The following is an 11,355-nucleotide window of genomic DNA, read 5'->3' as shown; positions in this document are numbered from 1 at the left end:
CGTGGGAACCTATCGTCTGGAATATCTATCTGTTGCAGGGTTCTTGGAATTTTCTCTAGAATGCCAGGAAGTTTTCTTTATTGCATGTTTAATTCCTAGGTTCTAAAGAATGAGCAAAAGACAAACCAGTCAAATGGGGTAGTCTCTTAGGAATTACAAAGACATTGAGGGTACCAGGTTTAAAGCAGAGATTCCTAACCTCAGGTACTTGTATTTGTACTTAAAAATGTTTTGATAACTATTTTTAATAGAATTGATTTTCTTTGCAAGCACATGTATTTTATTTTATTCATTTAGAATATCATTCTAAGAAAGGGATTGCCATATTGTGAAAGGGGTTCAAGCCACAGAAAAGGTTAAAAATCCATGCTTTAGGGGGATACTGAGAGTATAAACGTAGAGATGAAAGAATTGTAATGGTGTTTGTTGACTCCCATGCATTCCTTTAGGAATCAGTAGTGCCAATAACTTAGATGCTTATCTTTAGTCCCTTGGTACATTATTTTCTTTGCTATTGTTAAATTCTATTTTATTTTTATGACTACATTTTGTTTCCATATAACATTCATTTTCAAACATATCCCTCCCTATGTCTTCCAAGAGAGCCATATTCTGTATCAAAGACTAAAAACTAGTAGGGAAAAAAAGGGATTTGGCAAAACTGGCCAAAACAGTGATTGTGTCTGACAGTGTATGTAATATTCCTTGCCCATACTCCCCTACCTCTTCAAAGAGAAGAGTACATTTCCTCAAGTTTTCTCGGAAGCCAAGCTTGGTCATTATATTTATGCAGGATGCAGTTTTCTTTTTCTGCTTGTTTATCATTTGCAATGTTGTAGTAATTGTGTGTGTGTGTATTTTTTTTACTGGTTCTTATGATTTCTTTCTTCATTCTTTCATACGTCATCCCATGTTTCTTTCAATTCTTCATATTCATAATTTCTTTCATCTACCATAATTTCTTTAGGCATTCCCAAATCAATGACTATATATTTTGTCTTTGGTTCTCTGCTGCCACAAAAAGGATAACTATACTTATTCTTGTGAACATTTCTCTCTGCCTTTGACCTCCTTGAAGTATATGCTTAGCAATGAGATCTCTGAGGATAAAAAGATATAGACATTCTACTTACTGGGTTTTGTTTTTTAAAGGCTACATCTCCCTATCTTTCTCAGGCTAGAAGTATATTGGCTATTCACATGCCTAGTACCACTATTGTTTGTCTTGAAAACTTTGACCTCCTCTGTTTCTGATCCAGGCTGGCTTGCCCCGCCATAGGTAACCTGGTACTCCTTTAGCACCAAAGAGGTTCATTATATTGATGTCAGATTTACTTTGGACACCTATCTGATCTACTTAGCCCACTGCAGCTCAGAAATTCCAAGCTCAAGATACCTGCCAGGCTCAGCCTCCTTGGTAGTGTTTATGTGTCATCATGCCCCAATATCTTAATTATTTTTTTAAAAAAGTATAATTCCAAATTACTTTCTAGAATGGTTGGACCAATTCACAATAGAATATCAGTGTGCCTATCTTTCCACAGCCCCTCCAGCATTGGTATTTTTAAGTTAGAAATACATTGCATCATTTAATCACAGAATGTAAGAGTTGGAGGGACATTCTAAGACAGAATGTTAGAAGTGAGACCACAAAATTCCTGTAGTTCAATCTCTCTATTCTACGGTGAAAGAAATTTAAGCATTTTGCTTGAGGTCACAGAGAAAGTTGATGCCATACTAAGGATTAGAAAATACATCTCTGATTCTCATGTTCTTGTTACTTAAGATACCAAAAATCAAACTGCCTGCAAAATGTGGAGGAAGTACACCCCATTTCTAGTTTTCTTTCAGAATTAAAAAAAAAAAGGGAAAGAAAATTTCCTTTTTGGTTTTCATTTCTGGAAAAAAAACCACACAATAGTAGGTCATTTCTGGCTAGTAGCAGATGCCCCTTAGTACTGCTAGAAAAGACTAGGAATTTAAAAGTTATTAATTTATGTTTGCCTTTTGTTAAGCTAGAAAGTTGGTCATTTCCTCAAATGCCTGATTTGGTGAAATATTAGTCACTAAAACACTTTGCTTCAGGTGTCTCATGTACGAATTGGAGACAGTAACACTGTCCTTACTTAACTTGTAGGTTTTCTTTGAGGGTCAAATGAGATAACACAACTACTGATATTTGAAGAGTGCTTTAATACTTGCTTTAAAGTTTAAGGTTTGGAGGGAAGCTAGGTGGCACAGTGGATAGAGTGCCAGGCTTAGAATCTGGCAGAGTCATCTTCCTGAGTTCAAATCTAGCCTCAGACACTTAGTAGCTGTGAGAATAATGGCAGACCCTTCTAATATCCTTCCCCTCCAAAAAAATACAAATGGTGTTGCAAAGAGTTGGATGCAACTGGGAAATGACTTAATGACGTAAATAAGGTTTGCAAAGTGTGTATCCATGTCATCTTTTCTGAGCCTAATAACAACCCTGTCAGTTGAGCACTAGAGTTATAATGTTGTATTTTATAAATAAGGAACCTGAGTCTGAGAGAGGTTAAAATGGTTTGTTTAGTCATGCTGCTAGTAATGAATGAGGCATGAGTGAACCCAGGTCTAGCCTTCTATCTGCTATGCTACCTAGCTGCTATGGCTGTTGAAAGATTTTGAGATGGTTAAAAATAAAACCATTTTATATCATAGATCTGGAATTAAAAGAGACCTTAAAGTCTAGAGCTAGTGCTCTTTTCACTGTGCCATGTGGTTACACAGGACATTAATACACCATCACCTGCCTATATGCCTTTATTTTCACCATCTTTCATGCTTAAAATGCTCTCCTTCCTCACCTCTGTCTCTGAGAATCTCTGGCTTCCTTTAAGGTTCAGCTCAAGTTGCATTTTCTTCCTGAGGCCTTTCCTGTCCCTCCCTATCCCACTCCTCAGCTTCTGGTCCTTTCCCCTCCAAGGATTCCATAAATCTATCTTTATATTGCACATATTGATATATGCATATATATTAGCATATGCATCGACTCTTTCATTAGAATTTAAACTACTTGTTGGCAGGAACTTCCTTCCTTTTTTTCTTTTTCTTTGTATCCCCTAGGGCTTATGCCTGGTACCTAATAAATGTTAAATAAATACCTTTTTCATTGGCTGATGAAAAAAAAAGTATCAATGAACATTGTCTTGAAAGCCCAGAATGATTGTTAAAGACCCATAGTGACACTGGGTAGATCAGAGATAACAAAACAGATAACAGATCATTAATGAGGACCGAAAGTAGCAGTAGTGAAGTCATGAGTCATTACGATATCACAGGGTTAACCGCTTCGGATGTAGTGTGTTTTGAGTTTAAGTAATTAGCTTCATTCTTTGCCTTGGAGGTTATCCTCCATGTGAACCAAGTTGTAAGCTCATAGAGTTTCCCCTTCTCTCTTACTCTGCGTGTTTAATTTTACTCAGCCATTTGCCTGACTTTTGACTTCCATAACTGTTCCTCAGTTTCTTGAACCTCTGAGACCACCATGAATTTCATGCAGCATAGAAGGGATTTGTTAAAAGGAAAAAAAAAAGATGATATGGTGACAATGATGAGAGTGACAAAGTCATTTTTTTAGCAGCCCTAAAATTCACTATCATTAGCTTTTCATCTTCACTCTAGGTAGGAGAAAATGCCTAGAGTCAGCCATGACCTCCACCTGATGAAATAGTTAACAAACTCTACCTTTTTCTTCTCCCTATTGCCTAACTTTGTTTCCAGACCCTAGGAATTCTACCCTGGAAAGAAGTATAACTTCAGTTATGAAAGTACAGAATCCTGACTGTATATCCTCTAGTGATGATGAGCATCCTGGTGAGAGATTACTTTTAATAGGTGAAAAGAGACGTGAATCACATTTCCAGACTTATTGCCCCATTTCTCTGTATGGAATCTTCCACTCCAATCAGAGTGGCCCGCACTCAACTTGAGCGTTCTCACCTCTGCTTCCTTTAGTAATAATTTCTATAGTACTGTGAGGTTTAAATATTTCCTCACATCAGCTCCATGGTGTAGTGTTGTTAACCCTATTTTAGGGATGACAAAATTGAGGACCATGGTCACATAATTGGAGTCGATAGTCGGGTCCAAGACTTCACATTCATTACTTTTCTGTTGCATTATGCTAACTGAGCATTTCCACCCCCAGCACCCAGAATGCCTCAATCACCATACTCTGAATTTTTTCCATCTCTCAAAAGTCAGATCAAATTTCAGATTTTTCATGAACTCTTCATTTCCCTACTGAGCCCAGTGCTCTGAACTCCTATACTTCTATCTAACATGAGTGATCTATGGATTTGTATTATCGATAAATTTTTTATTGGCTTGTAGGACCCAGATAAATCCACCAAGTATTTGCTAGATGCCTATTATGGGTAAGGCACTATGTTAGAAGTCTGAGACACAAATCTAAAATGCAAAACAAACAAACCAGCCCCGGTCTTCAATAAGTTTATATTCCATTGGTTCAGGGCTCAGGGATGGAACCACATTGATTCATGCCATTGGAAATGACGTAAGAAATCATAAAGTCCCATTTTCATTTTGCAGAGAAGGAAAAAAGCCTAAGACGAATGACCTGTCTTGCCCAAGGTCACATACATAGTCAGGATTCTAGTAGAGTCCTGTGGCTTCCAGTCCAGTGCTCTTTGCATTACCTTGGGCCTGTGTGAATATATTGACTCCCCCAACTGGACTGTAAGTGTCTTGAAGTGAGGGAATCATATCTTATACTTTGTATTCCTTATAGTGCCTTGGATAAAGCACTCACTAAAGAATGGATAATTGATTTTTATAAACAGCATTAAATATCAATTGATCCAATTATACTTGCTTTGTAAGTATTGACATTTAAATGAGTGAATTTCTTTTTTAGAATAGTTTTTATGTTGCCTAAATGTTCCCCCTGTATCTTTCCTTGTTCCCCAAACCCAGAGAGTTATGCCACCTAACAAAGAATTATTTTAACAAGAAAAAGAGGAAGGAGAGAAAAAAACCCCAGCAAAACAGATAAATATGTTGAAAAAAATCTGAAATATGTGCAGTATTCCATTCCAGTTTATCACCCATCTCCGCCAAGGAGTAAGGGGAAGGATCTTTACATATCTCTTCTTTGAGACCATGCTTGTTCTTTGCAATTTTTCACCATCCTAGAGAGTGAATTTCAATGCATAAAATGGCACAATATTTTAGACAAGCCCTCAAAGTCTCCATCAAGATGGTTTTTTCTATTCTCATCCCTAACCATGTTTTGTCCCTATACAATCTTGGTTAGTGTGTATTCTCTTCTGTTTCTTCTTTATTCTGATTCGGATTATTTTTATAAAAGGTTCCCCCCCCCCATATTTCCTTCTATTTCTCATATCTGTCCATCTTTACTGAATTATAGAATTTCATTACATTAATGTACCACAATTTAGTTAACCATTTCCCTATTATTGTATACTTAGGTTCCTTCCAATTTTTTGGTTTTACATATAACACTGTAATAAAAAAATCTTTGAAAGGATAACATGTATATGAGTTTATAATACTCTCAGGGTATATTCTCAACAATGGATTTACAGGGTTAAAGGGTATAATTATTTTGGTAATCTTTTCTGCAAATTTTCAGCTTGATCTCTTAAAAGATTCCACAAGTTTGTAATTATATCAGAAATGAACAAATGAATGAATACACCTGTTTCTCTATAACCTACCAGTGCTGAGTTCTATGACTTTTTCTATTTTTATTCAACCAGCATTATGGCTGTGATGTGGGTACCTCAAGGTTGTTTTAATTTGTATCTTTTGTTATTAGTAAAGTTGAACATTGTTTCAAGTAATTATTAAGAATTTGTGTTTTTTTGAAATTTTCTGTGTTTCTTCATATCCTTTGACCATTTATCCAACACAGACCCGAAATTAACTTTTGTGAATCATTAACTGGATATTATATATTTTAGATCTAAAATTTTTATATTTCACATTTGCCATATTTTATTTTGATGATTTACATTTTGGTAAGCAGAAATGCCTAATTTTAATGAAATCAAGTAATTTATCCGGTTCTTAATAATTCCTTCTATTCACTTATTCATTTGCTTATTCATTTATTTTGAAAGGAAGATTTATTTAAGAAGTTTCACTTAGTGCAATACACCTAAAAGGAAATCACAATACAATGAAAGATTTGAATCAAGACCTCAGAATTTAATACAAACACCAAGACCATATCCTAAAGTAGTCACATTGTTTCTCAAAACTGTCCCCATTAACTTAAAAAACAGCTTAAATATTTGTGCCTTACAGGATAGTAAGTGAAATAAACTAGAATGAACATGCCAGATCTCTCACTTTTGAATCACAGACACAACTCCTATATTTGTTTTTTACAAAAACATCATGTCTCCCAACATACATCTCAATGTTCCATGCAATGTGATATAAGAGCAACATTTAACTTAAATGAAATTGCTCTAAGCTCAATATGCTTACTTCTTAAATATGCTCCTACCACATAACTATCTTGAGAAAAACTGAAATTGTTTAACAGCTATAGTCTTTCCTCAACTTGGTTATTATATCCTAGATGAATGTTTTTCAGCGTTCAAAAATACTGAACCTGAAAAATTTTAAAACAATCATGATTTTACTTAACAGTAAGCATAAATCACAAGCTTGTATTGCAAAGTTTAAACTTTTTTTCTTTAAAAAAAAGTTGACTAAGAGTTAATGATCAGGATTGCATTCCCCATCCCCCACTCCTACTGGTCGTGTCAGACATCCCTCCCATTCCATTTACTCCCATAGATGCATGGCTCCCGCTACTGTAGTAGCTGCTGTGTATTGCTCCTTGGCTCCCTATGCAATGTTTGATTGAAAATCACTGGAGTTTTCCTGTAAAATTTGGTCAAATCTGCTCATGCTGCTTTGACCACTGTAGTCTCTTCCATAACCCCCACTCAGTGGCTGGCTAACTGCCCTGGTTTGACAAACCCATGCCTCCTATCTCTTGGCTACCATAAGCACCACCACTTGCTTCTGCCGTAGAGTTCAAGAAGAGTTCTACGCATTTGTGCTTCATATTTGCTTTGTCTTTTGCCATTGCTGCCATAGCATCTTCATGAGTAGCCAATTCAACATATCCTTCTCCAGTCACTCTGACAGTCAGGTCCAACTTTAATGTGCACTCCAACAGGGTTTGAATGGGAGAAAAAATTGTAAAGATCATTTTCAGTATCTCTGTAAGGTAATCTTCTCATGTGCACACAGTGGTCTGTTGTACTCAGAAAAAGTGGGTCTACCATCTCCATATCTATCTGATCAGACATTCCTGAAAAACAGTAATTGAGGTCTATTCTCAATCTATCCAATTTATATGTATAAAGCCACATCCACCATTATATCCACTGTAGTCATGAAAGCCTCCATACCCTCCACTGTAGGTGCCTCATTCTTTCAAACCTAGCTCTTCTACCAATGCTGTTATAGCCTCTTTCAGCCCTAGGTCTGTCATAGGGACCTGTTCACGGAATAGGCATTAGCTTTTGGGGATGATCATGAATATGAACTTCTGCCCAGCTTCTCTTGAAGATTTCAATGTGCCTGTGCCCTATTCTTTTCTTGTGTTTCTTTAGAACCTTTTCAGCTATTTCCTGTGAAGCAAACTGCATGAAGGCCTCCCTTGTACTCCTCCCCTGGATGTTCACTGGCAATGTTGTCCCATTTGGCATGATTTCCAACCCTGAAAAAAACTCTGAACAGTTCCTTCCTTGCTACAGCCAAATGGGAGTCCTCTAAGGTGCACAAAATCATCACTGGCAGTGTCAAGACTTCTTGGACCAGTATACTTTGACTCCCAATCTGTTTCAATATTGTTTGACTCGAATACTTCAACATATCTCTGTCCCATATTTTCTCTCTCTCTTTTTCAGTGCCAATTTGACTTCATCTTCTGATTCAAGTTCAATAAATGCTTCTCAACTTGGCCTGCTTTCTTGTTTATAGATGAATGCTTGATGCCTCATTTTGAATTTTGCATTCTGAGAAGTGTTGGACTTCATCAGCTAAACAGGGCCAGGGCAAGTCCCTGACTTTCACCACAAAGCTTTTTTTACCTTTGGAGCTCAGCATCATACTGTTTAGTCAGTGATGATGGCTCAATACTTGACTTGGGCATGGCTATGAAGAAAAATCTTATTATTAAATAGAAAAAAAAGTCATCACACGTGTACAACTGAGGTAAATATATTAGTTCATTTTCCTCATATTTTTATAATTTTTTTTGTTGATTATCACTCAGCTGAAATTGACTGAGGTATATGACGTGAGATGTGAGTCTAAATAAATTTCCCCCTAAATTACTAAACAATTTTCCCAAATACTTTTGTAAAATAATGAATTTTTCTCAGTTTTTATTTTCTATACCTTTATCAAATATTACTTTTTAGTATGTATTTGGGGAATTGTCTAATGTTTCTTTTCTGTTCCATTAATCTATTTCTCTATCTTTTGCTCAGTATGAACTTGTTCTGAAAATAACCATTTTGTAATATATTTTAGGTAGAAAACCACCTTTATTAGCTTTTTACCCCCCTCCTTCACCTCATCTTATTCTTGTGTAGTCTTGCCTATTTATTTTTTCACATAAATTTATTTATGGTTTTATTCAGCTCTATGATGAAACACTTTAAAATTTTGATTGGTATGGGAAAAGATTTACAAATTATTTGGTGAATATTATCAGTTTTACTATATTAATATGACCTATCCTTGAATACTGAATGTCCTTCCAATAATTTAGATTTTCCTTAATTCCAATCATTATATATTTTTTTATTCAACAAACATTTAAGGATCAACTATGCACTTGGCTCTGTGTTCAGTGACAGAGTTTAAAAAGGCAAAAACCAAAGAAACAGTCTCTGTCTTCAACAAAACCTGTTTTTTATTTCTCTGTTAGGGAATTTTCAACCAGCCTCAGGATAAGCAAGGAAATACATACATAAATAATTAAATATGAAATACATGCAAAGTAAGTACACAGAATTTGGGAGAGGGTCAGAATGGAGCCACAGCACTAGGCATTGGAAGGAGGAATCAGGAAAAACCTTATCAAAGAGGTAGCATTTGGCCTATGGATTCTAAGAAGCACAGGTGAGGAGGGAGCATTTTTTAAAAATAGGGCCAGCCTATGAATAAGACATGGGAGATGGAATTTCAAGTGTAAGAAAAAAAATAAGAAAATTTGTCTGTATCATAGCATGAGTAGAGGACAAGGGTGTGTATTAAGTCTAAGTCAAATTGGCAAGGTTTTAAATACTAAAAAAAGGATCTGATACTTTATTCTAAAGGCAATCAGAAACAATCGAAGTTGACTGAGTAGGGAAGTGACATACTTAAACCTGTGCTAAATGTGTCTTTGGCATAGGCTGCATGTATTTCTAGATAGGCAAATTTCCAAAGATTCCAAATAGGATTTCTTTTCAGTTATCTTTTCTTCAATTTTAATCATAATAAATTATTTTTGAAGGATTACTTTCTTTCTGGATTACTGTGATCTCATTGAAATGCACATTTATTGTTTTAACTTTTTTCCTTAGCTGAATTTTTTAGAAATACAATCATATAATCAGAAAATAATGACATTTTTATTTTTTCCAGTGTTGATTCCTCTAATAAATCTTTTATTTTACTGCAGCTACTAACATTTCTTATACTATTTCACAAAGGAATGGTGAAAGTAAGCATCCTTGCTTTTTACCTGTGTTTAGTGGGAATACTTTTAATGTTTTTTCCAGTGTATATTATATTAACTCTTGATATAAGATGCATTTTTATTTTGTTAATGAAAATCCCCTACATTCATATTCTTCTTTGAGTTTTTATCATGTATAAATGTTGGGTTTTACGCCAGTCTTTTTCTGTTGATATAATATATGGGGTTTTTGATTATTATTTATCTCAAATTATGCTGAAATTGTTTTTTCTGCTATATAAGCAAGTCTATATATATGTTAGCCATATATTCTGCTTTGTAGATGATGAAAAAAATTTAAAATTTTAAAAGTTAATTTATTCCACTAGCTAACATTTTATTTCATATTTATTTCTACATCTGTTTAAAAAATTTCTACCTTGTTTAAAAATGTTGGTTTAAATTTTTAAAATTAATTGTTTATTTCCCAAGCTTTAAGATCAACACCATATTTGCCTCATAAGAGATGAGGTTAGTGTTCCTTCTTTTTCTTTATTTTAAAATATATTTATATTCATAAATAATCTATGTGATATGTATAGTCTGGAAATTTGCAAAAATTCACCTCTGACTAATTGGTTCAGGTGGCCCAAATAGATTTTTTGGGGGGTAATTCTTTGCTAGTGACTTATACAAAAAATATACAGATTAAAAACTGGCCTTGGAGTCAGTAAGACCTAAGTCTTCCTCTGTCCTACTGGCTCTGTGATTCCTAGGATATATAGATATATATGTCTACCTAAATTGTGAATTTATTGTATTGTTAGTTTGGTTTACTTATATTTTATAAGTATTAAAATATTTCTATCAAATTACCTGACTTTTTAAATTCTTTCTGTGTATAGCTTTTTTGAATAATATTTGTCATCAAAAAACATGTACTAATCATCTATTATGTACCAGACACTATACTAAGCTCCAGTGATACAAAAAAATGATAAAGCCAAAACAAGCTCTTAAGGAGCTCAGACAACATGTGAGCAACTATTTGCAAATAAGATAAACACAGGATAAATTGAATTTTATCTTAGAGGGAATTCACTAACAGTAACGATGGTTGGAGAAGGCTTTTTAATGGAAGAACTATATTTTAGCTGGGCCTTGAAGGAAGCAAGGAGATGGAGATGAAGAGAAAGACAATTCCATGATGGGAGACAATCACTGAAAATGCATGGAGTCAGGAAATAGTGTCAAGCAAGGAACAGTCAGGATACTAGTATCATTGGATCACAAAGAACATGGCGGTGAATGAGACAAAAATATTGGAAATGTGAAAATGCATTAGCTTAAAAAGGGCTTTGATGGATAAACAGAGGATTTTCTATTTGACTCTGGAGGAAATAGGAAGCAATTGGTACTTATCTAATAAGGGAGTGACATGGTCAGAACTGGGCTTTAGAGAAATCACTTTGACAGCTGAGTGGAAGAGGGACTAGGAGAGATTTGAGGCAGCAAGATCAATCGAAGGTTCTTGAAATGATCAAGGTGTGATAATTGCACGGACTAGGCAATGGCAATGTCAGAGGAGAGAAGAGGGTGTTATAAAGATAGATTTCACAGGATTTGGCAACTGATTGGATAAAAGATGA

The 11,355-nt window shown here is 35.0% G+C and overlaps 1 pseudogene; it reads right to left on the bottom strand.

The window, feature by feature from the left end:
- Positions 1 to 6,815: 6,815 nt before the first annotated feature.
- LOC140498230 (heterogeneous nuclear ribonucleoprotein H2-like) lies at positions 6,816 to 8,133 on the bottom strand (annotated as a pseudogene).
- Between the last annotated feature and the right edge of the window lie 3,222 nt (positions 8,134 to 11,355).

The sequence above is a fragment of the Notamacropus eugenii genome, chromosome 4 (genome assembly GCF_028372415.1).
Source record: "Notamacropus eugenii isolate mMacEug1 chromosome 4, mMacEug1.pri_v2, whole genome shotgun sequence".
NCBI lineage: Eukaryota > Metazoa > Chordata > Mammalia > Diprotodontia > Macropodidae > Notamacropus > Notamacropus eugenii.
Note: the sequence above shows the minus strand (reverse complement) of the source record. Positions and strands in the feature narration are given on the sequence as shown.